Here is a 14,682-nt window from a genome sequence, read left to right on the forward strand (position 1 = left end):
TGTGAGTCCCCCTTTCCTTCTTGTGAGCTAGCCTTTCCTTAATGTTTAATCCTTGTCAGTCTGCTTCTGGCCTCAGTCCTGTCAAAATCGCTCTGATCTTTAATGCAGCATCTTTCCTGTCAGACCCCATGAAGAAGAGGGTTTGGTAGTTCTCAAACAAAGAAATACTCAGTGTGCATGTTCCCAAATAGTAAAAGCTGTCTTTTGGGGCTTATTGGGTTCCAGAATCTCTTCTGTCAAGAAATTTCCTGTTGTTCCCTGCTCATTGGCAGATAGCAGAAAGCCTAAAGGGACAAATGATGTCATACCTATCCCAAAACTGCATGCACTTCATCACACCTTTTTGTTCATGCTTGAGAAGAATACCGAAGTCTTAACACTGTTGATAATAACTTGTATTTATTATTAAATCACATTAGAAAGAACCTCACTTTTCTTTTAAGAAGCTGATTTTTGGGCACTCTAATCCTGAATCTTAGTGCAAAATGTGTGGTTTTTAATTTTTCATAGTGATTAGTGCTGCTGTTCAACTTTGCAGTTCAGTTTTAATTGCTGCCTTCTGTGGGGAGATTTGGCTGGAACTCTGGACTTCCTGGAGAAGGTTATGCTGGTATGTGTTGGTGGTTGTTCTTACAGCTTCTTCACCTTGTAACAGCTAATCCTAATTTCTATGTCTAAAGCCAGCAGCAAGACCAAGGGATTGCCTGCAGGAAACTGCCTTTGGAGTGGAGGGAGACCCCTTATGACTTCTTCAGGGTTACCCTGTCAAGCCTTTTCTGTCTTGGATGTGTTCTTAAGTGGTCCCTCTGCATACATCTTCATGGCAGTGTTCTGTGCCAGCCCTTTTGGCCAAGCAATCAAGTCTATTCTGTTGAATCAAGGCCACGAGGTTAAACTTCACTCTGGAGGGAATCCAGGAAGTGCTAGATGGAAAAACATACTTTTCAAGGAGTGGTGCTGTTTCCTTCTTCCTAGTGTTCATTAGCTTTGCAGAAGTCTGATAGCTCCCTGGATCTGCTAGGATACAGCTGTCCCAGGCCTATGACTGGTTAAACAAGCTCAAACAGCTCTCATGCCGTTTCACACTATGCCTGGTTTTTTCTGGAGTGTGGTGGAGAGGTTTGTCTGAGGCTAGATGTGTGAGATGTGCTCTCTCTTGCCAGGTTCTTGAATGAGCTCTGTGGTGACTGTCTCCCTTCCCGTATAAAAGCATGAAAAGCTGTCAAAAGCAGGCAAATCCACCACTTGCTTCCCCTTCTGGAACTGCCACTTTCAGCTACTGGGTTTGAGAGCACAGGGCTTGGAGGCAGGTGGGAATATGTGGCACATTTTTTGTCCTAGAATGGCAAACCAGTCTGTAGTGTGAGCTGGGATTTCCTCATGTTACTGACAGAGGATTTGCTTCTGCAGATATACTTGTGGCTAATGGCTCTTGTCCTCTCACCTGAGAGGGCTGCTGAGGTACCTGCAGGAGCTCATGCGTACAAATAGGAATGAGGTTTTGACTGGCTGCTTAACCAGCTGCCACATAAAATCCCAGAATCCCAAACTGGTGTGGGTTGGAAGGGACCTGAAAGCCCATCTCTTTCCACCCCCTCCCATGGGCAGGGACACCTTCTACTAGACTTGGTGGCTCCAAGTCCTGTACAGTTTGGCCCTACATGTGCTAATGGGGTCCTGTGTAAAGGGCCAAACATCTCTGATGGGAAGATGCCTGAGAATTGTATCAGGCTTGGGCTGAGGGTTACATGGAGGCTGAAGAGCAGCTTTGTGTTTTATTGGCTGAGACACTCCAATTTCTTATTAAATTTTTTGGGTTATTCGTATAAGTCTTTTACTAAACAGCCACTTCTTCCTGCACAAGGATTAAGTTTGTGATTTGAGGGTTTTGGTTGGCTCTCATTGTGAGCTACTAGTTTCTAATCAGGTTCTTGCTTCTGTTGGCTACTCAAAACAAGTGGCACTTGATCAGCTGGTTGTTGTCTCTGAAGCAGGAATCATCTCTTTTCTCTGTCTGGGCTGTGTGTTCCCACATGTCCTTCACATCAGTTCCATCAGCTCCTGTACAGGGAGACAGTTACATTCATTGCATGGAAATTTGACATCTTGCACAATATTTTCTTGATGAACTAGTGGACCCTGTTTTTCAGGGTCGAGCTGATACCAAAAAGAGTGCAAGGTAGGAGAGCAAATCTGCTGTAGAGGGTTAGGGAGTAGGTGGGAGCATGCCCACAGTGTGACCACTACAGCTGTGTCAGGTAAACTTGTGTGTGCTGTGGTGACAAACAGCATGAATCAGTTTGTTTTCCCACTGTGCTGTTGTCAGTGGAGTTGACATATGGAAATCGAGGACTAAATATGGAAGTAGTTAACGTGGAGAAAAACCTTGCCTCTTGTAGGGGACGTACTTGCACCTAAGTCCAAACCAAGACACTGGACTCCAAGGTTGATTATTGTTGGGAAGAGTGCTCCAGGGCAGCAGTTGCTTTCCTGAGCAGAAGATAATTTTAAGCATACCCTAAGCTTAGTCCCTCCCTTGCTGATTTAGATGGTATATGGAAATTTTCCACTATATATAAAGATGATTCAGCTAATCTTGCTGTTCCTGTACATTTTGGTGCAGACATAGAGTCTGCATAACTGCTGTAATGCTGACTGGTGCTAAGATTGTATTAAACTAGTGGCCATTTTTTCTCTCCAAGCTTTCCTGTGCTCTACTATCATGTTGGAGTCATGAGCCTTTTCTTGCTCTCCCTTGCCTGTTTCCCTGTGGGGCAATGGGAAACTGTTATGCCATGGAAGAAATGGTACTGTTGGGCATCAGATGCAGTGAGGGTCATCTTTACCGAGGTGTTTGGGAGGTCAGTGAGACAGGCTGAGCTCTGCAACTTTCCCAGAAGGCAGCTTCTTTGATCAGCTGTGTTCTTCACTCCTCTCCTCTCTCTCTTTCCCAGTAACGTGCTGGGCATTATGCATAGTGTGGCCCTAATTAAAGTATGGGGAGGGTATCAAGTAAGGAGAGATGGGCATATTTGATAGGACCTCTAAGAGAAGAGCTTTCAGGAGCAATGGCATCTTCCCCAACACGACTGAGTCACTCAGGCTTCTGAGCAGTTGGTTTCATGGCATTACATAAACCTGTCATGCACCCCCAGTTAGCTGTTGACTGTGGCCTTGAAGGCTTTCTGAGGAATGTGTTAGTTCATCTGACCTGGGATGGTTCCCTTTGTGCTTCGCTGTCTCTGCCTTGATTATGTGTCTGCCCTTCCTGTCATAAGGGGTTCTCAAAAAGGAGATTTGATCTTGGAATGCAGCTGTGAAGCTCCTTTAGTGTTACATTAGATTGATGTACAAATCTCCTGAGTTTTCTGTCCCTTATGTGCTCTGTTTCACATCCTAGAGTGGTTTTGGAGTGTGGTATTGAGATTTGCACTAGGTGAAATGTAAGTGGATATTGCCATTCAGTGGAGAATGGAATTTGGGTCATTGGGCCCTGACTGGAGGGAGTTTGAAGGGCTCCCAAAATCTCAGTTTTGCTTTTGGGTTGGTTTTGCTTGGTGGATCTGTTCCTGTTGCCTTTGCTGCTTGCTGCTGCTGAAGCTAAAAACAGACCAGTGATTTTCTCATGTTTCCAAGAGACAGCAGTGTCCTCTGGTACTTCGCCACCATCTAGGTCTCGATTTGCAGATGGCAGCAGCTGCCTCCTTTTAAAAGTCTGAGTGGTACTTGCAAAAGCATTGTCGCACTGACCTGACCCAGCCTTCCTGCTGCCTTATCTTGTGTTAACCAGCCTTCTCACTCTTCCTGTCCAACTCTTCCATGGGGTGCTTCTGGGGTGCTGTGCTTGGAAGGTGTTTTACTTTGCTTCCCCTGGCTGCCCACACTCTGCATCCTCTGAAGAATATTCCTCAGTATTGTTGCTCTTTAAAAAGGTCAAGCATGACAGAGGAAATTACTGCTTCAAAAACTGCAAAGAATAATCCTGAACTGATTAAACTATAAATAAACAAGTTCTAGCTACTGAAATGCACTCGTGAATTTCTGCTAGTTTTGTCACCTTGGTCCCAGTGGTGATCTGTCCCTTTCATGGACTGAATCAGTTCCTGAAATTGAGCCTGGAATAAAGCAACCATGATCTGGGAGTTGGCTGGAGCTCTCTGTGAACTTCTGCCCTAAATGACTTGTCCAGGATTGCACAAGAACCTGGCAGCACTGGTTCGGGCTGGAGCTCAACAACAAGGTTATTTTAGCTAGAGATCCTGCTGCCCTGCCACAAACACACCAGCAAGTCCAGAGCTCCTCCCTCTTTTTCCTTTGGAAGCTGATGCTGACTGACCAATTCCTCGGTACAGTAAGGTGAGATGAAAATACAGCTTATCATGGGCTTAGGAAAAAAGCCCCTGAATGCAAAATAAATTGACTGTAGAAGAGATGGAGAAGCTTGAATGAGGGGCAGGGGAAATCCTGATCTGCATCTGAACTTCTGTCTGTGTATTTTTTTTTCAACCCATCCTGATGCTGCTACCCTCTGCTTACTGCTCGGCTTTGGAAGAGTAAGCAAGGGGGTATATTTATCGTATCACCCCCTAATGCAGTGGTCCCTGGAAGTTAGTAATTTTTTTAAGTTATGCCAGGGAGGTTTTTGGCTTGAATTGTTAATGTGAGCCCTGTGAGCTAAGGACCAGCTGAACACGGGCCCTGTGCAATGTGTTCTGTCAGGTTCCTGGCACCTGGCGGAGCGCTTCCCTGAGGCATGGATGGGAGGGCAGCGTGTGTGCCTGGCTCTTGTCAGTTCCTGTGGTGCAGTAGCTGGGCAAGGGCAATGCTCAGCAGTGGAACTTTTCACCTCGTGTGCTTGTCTGTGGTGCGTTTCCAGCTGCCCTCTGGTGGTCTGCGACAGAAGGGCTGAGATTGGAACTTGGCCCATGTTCCTGGCGTCGCACGCTCGCGAGAGCCTCCGCGGCCAGAGGGACCTTCCGGAGCTGAGCGACCCTTGGAGCGGGAGCCTGCAGGGTGGCACGTGGCGGGCCCGACTCATGCAGCCGCCCGGGCCTCCTGGGTGACCTGCAGTGCTGCCTGGGTCGCAGCTGCTAATAAAGCCTGATGAGGTGCTAAACGAATCGACTGTAAGGGTCATACAAGTTGGTTCCTGCACGGGAGTTGGCCTCATGTTCCAAGGTGAGGGGATGGAGTTCTCGAGCAGGAAAATGAAGACTAAAGTCTCTACGGGGAGACGTCTCCATGGGCTCTGGTGAGAAATGGGGTGATCTCTGACAGACAGATTTGCCATCACCTTTAATCTTGCCATCAGTATTAGTGCTGGAATAAACTACATAAAATTAAACTAGATATATACTGAGTTCCTGACCTTTCGTCTTAATGTGTGTGTGAAAATACTTCTGTTAGTTTTGACTTTCCAGCTCTTGCTTGGTTTTGAAGAAATCGGGACCCTGCTGAGGGTTGCGTAGGGCAGCTTGGGGTGGCTGCCTGCACATACTGGAAGTGTATGTGCATCTGCTTACCTCCCTATATAGTGGATATTTTTGCCCCCGATGAAGGAGGAAGGATGAGGAAGACTCCATCTTATCAGAAGGCTAATTAATTACTTTATTATACTATATTATTCTATACTATGTTATATTACATCGAAACTGAATCTGCCAAGCACCCAACTGCACTCCAACTGCACAGCACCTCGTGACTGTCAGCTCATAGTCCCGACACGCACACACGCTTGGCCCTGATAGGCCAAGAAACAAAACACTGTCACTTTGGGAAACAGTCTCCATATTGCATTCTACTTTTGCACAAACACAGGCACAGCAAATGAGATAAGAATTGTTTTTCCTTTCTCTGAGGTTCAGAGAATGTGAAACCCAGAAATATTCTTGGGAAGAATTGTGCCTCGCTTTTCTCTGTGAAGAGAAATGTGGTGACACCCCTGTGCCTCTTTGTGGTGCAACTCTCAGCCTGAAGTGGCCGTGTAAATGGTGTTTTCAGTGCATGAGGGAGAAGCCTAAACTCCATAATACAAGAGCTTTACTGGTCCTGTCTGTACAGTCCCTGGAAATCCTATCTGGAGTTGGACATGTACTGTGTAGGGTTAGTGTTGCTATTTTGGGGTGATGGTGCTCACCAAAGTCTGCCTGTAATTGTATGAGGAGGAGAGAGGATTTCTTTCCACAGCAGGGAAAGGTTGGTTACTTAATCCAACACCCAGCTCTGGAAGGATGGGGGTGTTGGAAGCAGAGTGCTGCACACGCCTTCCTTGAATTTAGTGTAGGACTTAGGTCTAGGCTGCTGTCCCATGCATAGCTGTGACAACCTCCCTGTGCTCCCAGTGACAGTTACAGCTGGAGGGAGCTTACCCCAGGAGAAACACACCTCTTGGCCCTTCCAGAATGTTTTGGGAGGATAAGATTGGAGTAGAGGTTCCCTTGCCAGGTGCTGTGGCAGTGGTGAAGCCCATGGGAATCTTGCCTCCTCCTTTATAGTTCTCTGCTGATTTGGTTCCCATCAGGTGGGAACCGTCAAAAAGTCCCATGCTCCTGATCTGTAGCTAGTCCTAACTTGGATCATATGTTTCCCAAATCTCCTTCCTCCTACCTTTCACTGTTGGCTAGCCAAGGGGAACTGGAGATGCTAGCACAATGCTGCCCACTTCCCAGAGCTCGTAGTGGGGTGGGCTCTTCCTTGATGGTTTCTGAGTTGTTGGCTGTCTGTCACCTGCTTATGCCATTCTGGGCTGTGGACCTTATATCCCAGGGTCAGCGTAGGGTGAGAAGCAATTCCTTTTAAATGCAGCTGAGGCTAGTGAGGGCAAAACTCAAATGATTGGAAGCTTGCAAGAGTCGAGACCTGATAACATTCCAGGCAAGGTAAGTGACTGCTTTGGACCTTAAGGAGTGTTTCAGCCCCCTTGGCCATGGCCTGGCAATGCAACCAACTTCTTCCTTCCAGCCTGTGTGTGCTGCAGAGGTGCACGACTGTGCTGAGTCCATGAAGATGCTTGGATATATGTGGGAACTTAGAGCATGAAAAGGGCTTGTCTAGGAAACCTGCTCTAGCTTCTTCCCTTCTCTTGTGGAGAGTCTGAACTGGGCATCACTTTCAGAAACTGCTGCAGAATCATCCTGGCAGCCAAGAGGTTTGTTTCCTGTGAGCCTGGTGAGCTCTGAGATCTGGCCGTGTCTGAGTGGTTCTGCTGCAGAGAAGCCACTTTGTTTTCTGGAAAGCAGAGCAGGCAGAGGCAGGAGAGCAGGGCGATGGGCTGGGGGGGCTGTGATGGGGCTGTGTGGTTGTTCTCTGCTTTTATCCAACACGTGGCTTTAAGAGATGTTGGCAGCCCACTGTAGAGCACAGCATCCCTGGCTCATTGCTGGTGGTGACAGTGCTGGGATACGTAGGTGGCCGGTGAAGTCACTGTTCATGGCAGGGGATACTCAGGAACTGAGGACATTGTTATGGCAGATCATAGAACCCTAAAATTGTTTGGGTTTGAAGAAACCTTAAAGATAATTTAGTTCCAATTCTCTGCCAGGGACAGGAATACCTTCCACTAGACCAGGTTTCTCCTGTCCAGCCTGGCCTTGAACACTTCCAGGAATGGGGCAACCACAGCTTGTCCAGATCCCTGGAGGCATTTAGCCCTGCTTCAGAGCTGGAGTCTCTTGAGCCAGCAAAGGCTGAGGTAATGAATGTTGATTCAGCCATGACTGTCTGGGGTTGGATCCTGGTGGAAGGTAAGGCCTGCTCGGTTTTCCGGGATTGCTATGTGACAGGAACTGGAGCTCAGTGGCTCCTATAGAGTGAATCAGAGATTTGTGAGCACAACTGGTATGACATGGGACCCTTTACTCCCTGTCAGGGTTTACTGTGGGTGGGACAGTCTTGTCCTGTGTTGCCTCTGTTCAGCTCAGCTCACAGAAGTGTGCACCAGTAACTTGCAGCTTTCCAGGGAATTGCCTCTGAAGCACAAGGAAAAAGCCTTTTCCATGAAGCTGCATTTCCCATCTCATCTTCTGCACCAGGAGCAGAGCTCCAGCAGTAAACCAGGTAGGTATTGGTACAGGCATGGTATTTGCAGGGCTGGGGTTCTCTTTTGGATTTTATGACAAAGAAATGAGTCCACCAAGCCCTAGTGAGGCTGGCTGGCTGTATGTTTTGCTTCAGGCAGACAAATCTAGGCTTGTTGCACAGATTCTGGTGGTGGTACCCAAGCTCCAGGGATGCTGTGAGGCTGCAGGCCTTTTTTTACTTCCTTTGAAATAAGGAAAAGAAAAAGGGAAAAATAAAGAAAAATAAGTCTATGGCAAACAAGGGCAAACCAAAAGGTGCTGGCTGATAGCTAAAGCCTGTTTAAAATAAACCTGAAAATGTTTTGCACAGCATCTTCTTCTTTCCTGCTTTGATTTACTGATCACTGGTTTGGGATGTGTTTGGATAACATGAAGATTTGTCACTTTTGTGCGGTGGGTGAACAGGTGGAGATGGAGTTGGCTGCAGGAAGTCTGGAATTTCTCACTGCTGCTCAGCATGTGTGTCTCTGGGGCCTGTGCAGACAACCTTATCATGGGGTCCCCTCCTCTGGTCATGGGGCTTTACCTAGTATCAAATCCAGCATTTGGGTTGGTAGTTTTCCATTTCCTGTCACATGCAGGATGACTGCGCCACCCCTGAACTCCTTTTCTACAGGCTGAGAGCCCTCAGCTCCCTCAGCTGCTCCTGGTGTCCCAGGCCCTTCCCCAGCTCCGTTCCCTTCTCTGGACACACTCCAGCCCCTCTGGGTCTTTCCTGTCATGAGGAGCCCAGAACTGACCCAGGATTTGAGGTGGGGCCTCACCAGTGCCCAGCACAGGGGACAATCACTGCCCTGGTCCTGCTTTGCCTTGGCCCCTTGCCCACCTGGGCACACACTGGCTCATGTTCGGCACCCCCAGGTCCTTTTCTGCCCAGCAGCTTTCCAGACTTTTCTGCATGCCTGGAGCACTGCCTGGGTTTGGTGTGACCCGAGTTCAGGACCTGGCACTTGGCCTTGTGCAGTTGGCCTCGGCCCATCACTGCAGCCTGTCCTGATACCTCTGCAGAGCCTTCCTGCCCTTCAGCAGATCCCACTCCCACCCAGCTTGTGGTGTTGGCTGTGACAGCACCACCCCGGCTGCCTGGGGTGGATTTTTGGCTCACACCACATAAGCACAGCCCCCTTGCCCTGATGGATGTTGTCCTCAGCCATGTTCTCCCAGAGCTGGGCTCTCATGGCAGGATGCTTTGCAAGGTGCTGCTCCGCCTCACTGTCTTGCCTGCACCGCAGAGCGTCAGGGGGCTGAACTGGGACACCGCCGTGCCTCAGGCAGAGGTGAGTTCCGGCTGTCTCAGGACAGCCCATGTCAGGTTGTTCCCAGCCCACTAGATGGCAAACATGTAAAGGCTTTGCTCGTTCCTGGCCAGCCCGGTCCTTGGCTCCAGTGCCAAGAGGAGTTGAATTTCTTTTTGCTGGTGCCGTCTGCACCAGCAGCCACCGGCTGTGAGTCCAGTGCAGTCATTTACATTTCCAGCTCCTTTGTGTAACATCAGTACTGGGGCGTGCACTAACTGCTGAGCTGTTTACAGCTGTGCCAGAGCTGCAGCATCGGCTGAGCAAGCCACATCCAGCTGTGCTCCCATTGCTGCTGGTGTTGGTTTTGGCTTCCTCCGGATGAACCCAGCCCTGGTTAACAGAGGACCAGGAGGAAGAGGACAGAGGCTTGGGGGTTTAGTGGGATAGTTTGTTCCACTGACTATCCTGAGCAGTTTGGGTTTCCCTGAGTCTCCCTGGCTGCTAAGCAAGCATATCCTCGGCTGCCCTGACACTGTCTCCATTGAGTGCTTTACGGGCACAGTCCCTCTCTGGTACCCCAATCCGAGACGTTTCTGCAGTCCACAGCTTCCTCACAAGGGGCAGTGGAGAGGCAAGGGCTGATTTCTGCTCTCTGGTGACCAGTGACAGGTCCTGAGGGAATGGCATGAAGCTCTGTCAGGGGAGGTTAAGGCTGGATGTTAGGAAAAGATTCTTCCCCCAGAGGGTGGTGAGGCACTGAACAGGCTTGCCAGGGAGTGGTCATGGCCCCAAGGCTGCCAGAGGTCCAGGAGTGTTTGAACAATGCCTTCAGGCACAGGGTGGGATTGTTGGGGATGTCCTGTGCAGACTCGGGCTGAACTCGATGATCCTTGTGGATGCCTTCCTGCTTAGGGTGTTCCATGGTCCAGGGTGGGTAGAATGCTTCCCAGACACCCTCTCTCTTTAGATGTCCCTTCAGTGCTGTCTCCTGTTGTCTTTAGCACTGGTCAACCTGGGGCATTTTGGCCTCTTTGGTCAAAGAAACTGCTGCAAGTTGGGTAGGACAAACCTGTCTGAGAGAGACACTGCCAGTAGACCAGTTCCTCTGCCCAGCTTTGGCCTCTGGGCCTTTTGCCTTTCTTGCATGAGCGGAAGGTGCCGCTTGAGTTTCCAGGCTGGGGCTTTTCCTTTGCGGTTCAGTGAAAGAGTGGGAGCATCTTCTGTCTGCTGAGAGTGATGAAGCTGGAGTCTGCTAAGGTGTCATGGGATATGGAAGAGCTGCTGCCAGTTACAGATACTGGCCAGGGAATGTGGGGACATGGCTGTTGCTGCAGCAGAGCAGGAAACTTTTGAGATGCCTGAATAATTCAGGAACTTGATGGATATATGTACTAAGGTGCCTCTGAAAATCCCTCCAGACTGTAATCTGTATGATGAGGAACTGAAATACCTTTGAAAACGTGGCTGCGGTGTCTGGTTGGAGCTCAGCTGCCATGATTAGAGAGCAGTATTACTTTGAAGATGGGACTGTGTTGCTTGATGGGCCTTTAGAAGTGTGAGCTTTGACCTCATGCCCTGATCAAGCCTGTCCTGTTCCTCAGACCTGTATGGAGACAGAACAGGGCATAATTTGCCTGGGATGACCTGGTCTGACTGAAGTGTATGTTCAGATACATTTGTAACCCTGGTAGGAAAGAGGAAGGGTCTGGGCCCTGTTGTGTGTCCACAGTGCTAGGGGGACCTGTGGAGTGCATATAGTACTTGTGCCATCCTTCAGTGATGAACTTGACAATGGATGCGAAAAGCCTTCACATAGTGCTATGACCATCTGCTTTTTCACAGTAATCCAGACTAATTTGGACTGGAAGGGGCCTTAAACCTCATCTTGTTTCACTCCCCTGCCATGTGCAGGGACACCTTCCACTAGACCAGGTTGCTCCAATCCCCGTCCAACCTGGCCTTGAGCATTTTAAGGGATGGGACAGCCACAGCTTCTCTGGGCAACCTGTGCCAGGGCCTCACCACTCTTGTGGGGAAGAATTTCTCGTTAATGCCTTATCTAAACCTACTATCTTTCCGTTTAAAGCCATTTTCACCTGGGGTCCCGGCCCACTGCATGGTGCAGGCTCTGCCTCTGCAGTTTGATTCCTGGCTCAACCTCCCTTCCTTCAATGTCTTCCCCTTACTCTGCTCCCCTCTAGTTTCATCCTGCCTTGGCTTCAGCCTGGCTCCAACATGGGTTAATCTGTCAAACTGTTTCTAACAAGCCCAGGCAGACAATGGATGATCATGGATCTCTGCCTCCTCTACCCTCCTATGACCTACAGCAGTTTAGGTTAGAAAACAATAGTCCTGGTCTAACAGACCTGATTTCATTCTCAGGAAGATTGCGGCTTTGGTTGTAAAGATAACCAAGTTTGCATAGGGGGCTCCAGATCTGCAGAAGGTGCAATTTACGGTTGTGATATTTAAAACTTCTCACAGCACACCATGAGCTGAGGGTGCTTGCTTGCTCAGCCTGCTGCTCCTGTCCTGTGGGGGACCATCCTGATGAAGAGAGCAGGAAATGGCAGACACCCTGCTGTGTTACTGAGGGTTAGCTGAGGCTGTGGCCTCCCTTCCCGAAGCACAGAGACTCAGGACACTGCTTCTAAGGCAGAGTTTTAGGGTTGGAAGGGGATGGGGCTCTGACCATCTCTGTTGAGGGGAGTTCCAGGGTGATGGCAGCTGCTGAAAACATTTTGAGCCAACTACAATGCCATCCATTACAGCCAAGGATGATGTCCAATGCCCTTTCCCAGCTTTAAATCTGTGGAAGGACCTGTTTGTGTACTTAGAGGTTCATTGCTAATGCAGTGATGCCAAGATGGTGGTTGTGTTGGAGATGGAGGTAAGTCTGACTCCCACCTTTGCCTTGCCTGGTAGAATCACAGCTCAGCCCCAGTGCCCTGGTTTTATTTCCAGGTGTGCTCTCCATAGGTATCATGAGTGAAGCCAGATTTACAGTCTATTTCTTGCCTGCCCCCTGCTTCTGAGGGGGACATCTATTTGCGTACTGATAATGGAGCCTATGAGCTACAGCCATGTTATTCCTTTTCTTTGTGTGCTGGTTTTGGCTGGGATGGAGTTAACTGCTGTCATAGTGGCTGATGTGGGGCTGTGTTTTGAATTTGTGCTGAACACAAGGTTGATAATATAGAGGTGCTTTTGTTATTGCTCAGTGGAGTTTACACAGGGCCAGGGCCTTTTCTGCTTTTCCTAAGGCCATGCTGGGGAAGAAGTTGGGGATGCAGGGGAGGTTGGGAGGAGGCACAGCCAGGACAGGTGACCCAAACTGACCAAAGGGGTATTTCAGACCACATGACATCATGCTCAGTATATAAAGCTGGAGGGAAGAAGGAGGAAGGAGGGGACATTTGGAGTTACGGCGCTTGCCTTCCCAAGTTGCTGTTCCATGGGATGGGGCCTTGCTCTCCTGGAGGTGTTGAATACCTGCCTGCCCATGGGAAGCAGGGAATTAATTCTGTTTTTCTTTGCTTGTGTGTGTAGCTTTTGGTTTCCCTGTTGAGCTGTCTTTATCTCAACCCACAAGTTCTCCAGCTTTTGCCCTTCAAATTCTCTCTCCGATACCACTGGTGGGGGAGTGAGCGAGTGGCTGCAAGGGGTTTGGCTGCTGGCTGGGGTTAAACCAGGACAATGTGCCAGATGCCTTTTATTACTGTCTTGGGTGGAGTTAGGAACTGCTGGAAAAGCAATCCAGGAAGTGCTGGAAAGCACAGTGCACCCTGCAGGTCCTGCCACAGCTGGAGCGGTAGGGGAGACACATACACCTGCTGTATGTTCATTGCCACACCCCCTTGTCTCTCAGTATCAACCCCCAAGGCACACCGAGAAAGCTGGGGGGACCCAGGCTCCCTCCTGGGTGCCAGAGCAATTCTACAGCTTTCATCAGTGATGCATGTATCCAAAGACTAACACTGGGTCCTGGAGTCTTGGAAAATGAGGATTAATAAGGGGGGAACATGAAAGCAAGTGACACTGGAGGAGCTACTGCTGACTCCAGTGACCCATGGACATGTCTTGGGATCAGGATGCTGATTTGGGAAGGTCTGTGTTGTATTTTCATTCTTTGGAACAGTTCAGGGAACCAAACCTCTAGTATGCAGCTGGTCTGTCAGTCTTTTGACACTGTCCTATCCAAAAAGCCCCTGAATCTGCTTGTTGAGCTTGCCAGCTCTGGCTCCTTGCATGCTTCCCTCCTGAAGGCTGGTTGGAAGGCATGAGTGTGGGCAGAAGGAATCTGTCCTGATGTCACTGCAGTGACAACAAGGATCATTTTGGTCACTACAGGTGCTGTCAAAGCTTGAAGGACCAGACACTCCCAGCACATCCAGCACCAGGGGTTGACACCCAGCTCACTGGTTGGCTGTATATTGGCATCTCTGGCTGGGAGGTTCTCGTCTGTTTTGGGCAGGAGCAGGCATCTGGGGAGCCCAGACAAAACGGAAACACTGTTTTTTCTAAGCTCTCATGAGCCTGAGCAATGGTTGCAGTAGGGCCCTAACTCCAAGGGAATCATTCTGTCTGCAGCTGTGGCAATGCTGGGTCAGTCTGCTCCGTGGCACTGCTGCTGCCATGGTGTGCTGGGTCAGTCCCAGCTGGCTTGGAGTTTGGGGCAGACTCTGTTCAGTCATGGCTTTTGGAGGTTTATTCCTCTGCGTCCCTGGCTTTTTCCTTGTCTTTGAAGACCTTGCATGGGAAGGGTGAGAATCTGAAAGGTAGATGTCCTAGGAGTTCAGCTGTCTACACAACATTCCCAAAATAAGCTGCCACTGCTGTGGCATTTGTATACACAATCTTTGGTCATGTATTGTACTTATGGCTTCCTTCATTCTCCTGTCTGGGGATATGGCAGCAGCTATTGTGCACACTGGAATACACTGAGAAGACACTGAACCACAGAATCAATTAGAAAGACCTCTGAGATCATTGAGTCCAACCTATGAAAACCATCATGTCAACTGGTCCATGGCACTGAGTGCCTTAAACGTCTCCAGGGACAGTGACTCCACCACCTTCCTGGGCTGGTTGCCTAGGAGCAGAGCCTGACCCCCCATCTGGCTACACCTTCCTGTCAGGGAGTTGTAGAGAGCAAGAAGGTCCCCTCTGAGCCTCCTTTTCTCCAGGTCGAGCCCCGCCAGATCCCTCAGCTGCTCCTCACAGGGCATGTGCTCCAGACTCTTCACCAGCTTTGCTACTCTTCTCTGGGCCTGCTCCAGCTCTTCAATGTCCTTTCTGAATTGAGGTACCAGAACTGGAGACAGCCCTTGAGGTTTGACTTCCCAGTGCCCAGTACAGGGGGAGAA

Source organism: Ammospiza caudacuta, chromosome 22 (genome assembly GCF_027887145.1).
Source record: "Ammospiza caudacuta isolate bAmmCau1 chromosome 22, bAmmCau1.pri, whole genome shotgun sequence".
NCBI classification, from domain to species: domain Eukaryota; kingdom Metazoa; phylum Chordata; class Aves; order Passeriformes; family Passerellidae; genus Ammospiza; species Ammospiza caudacuta.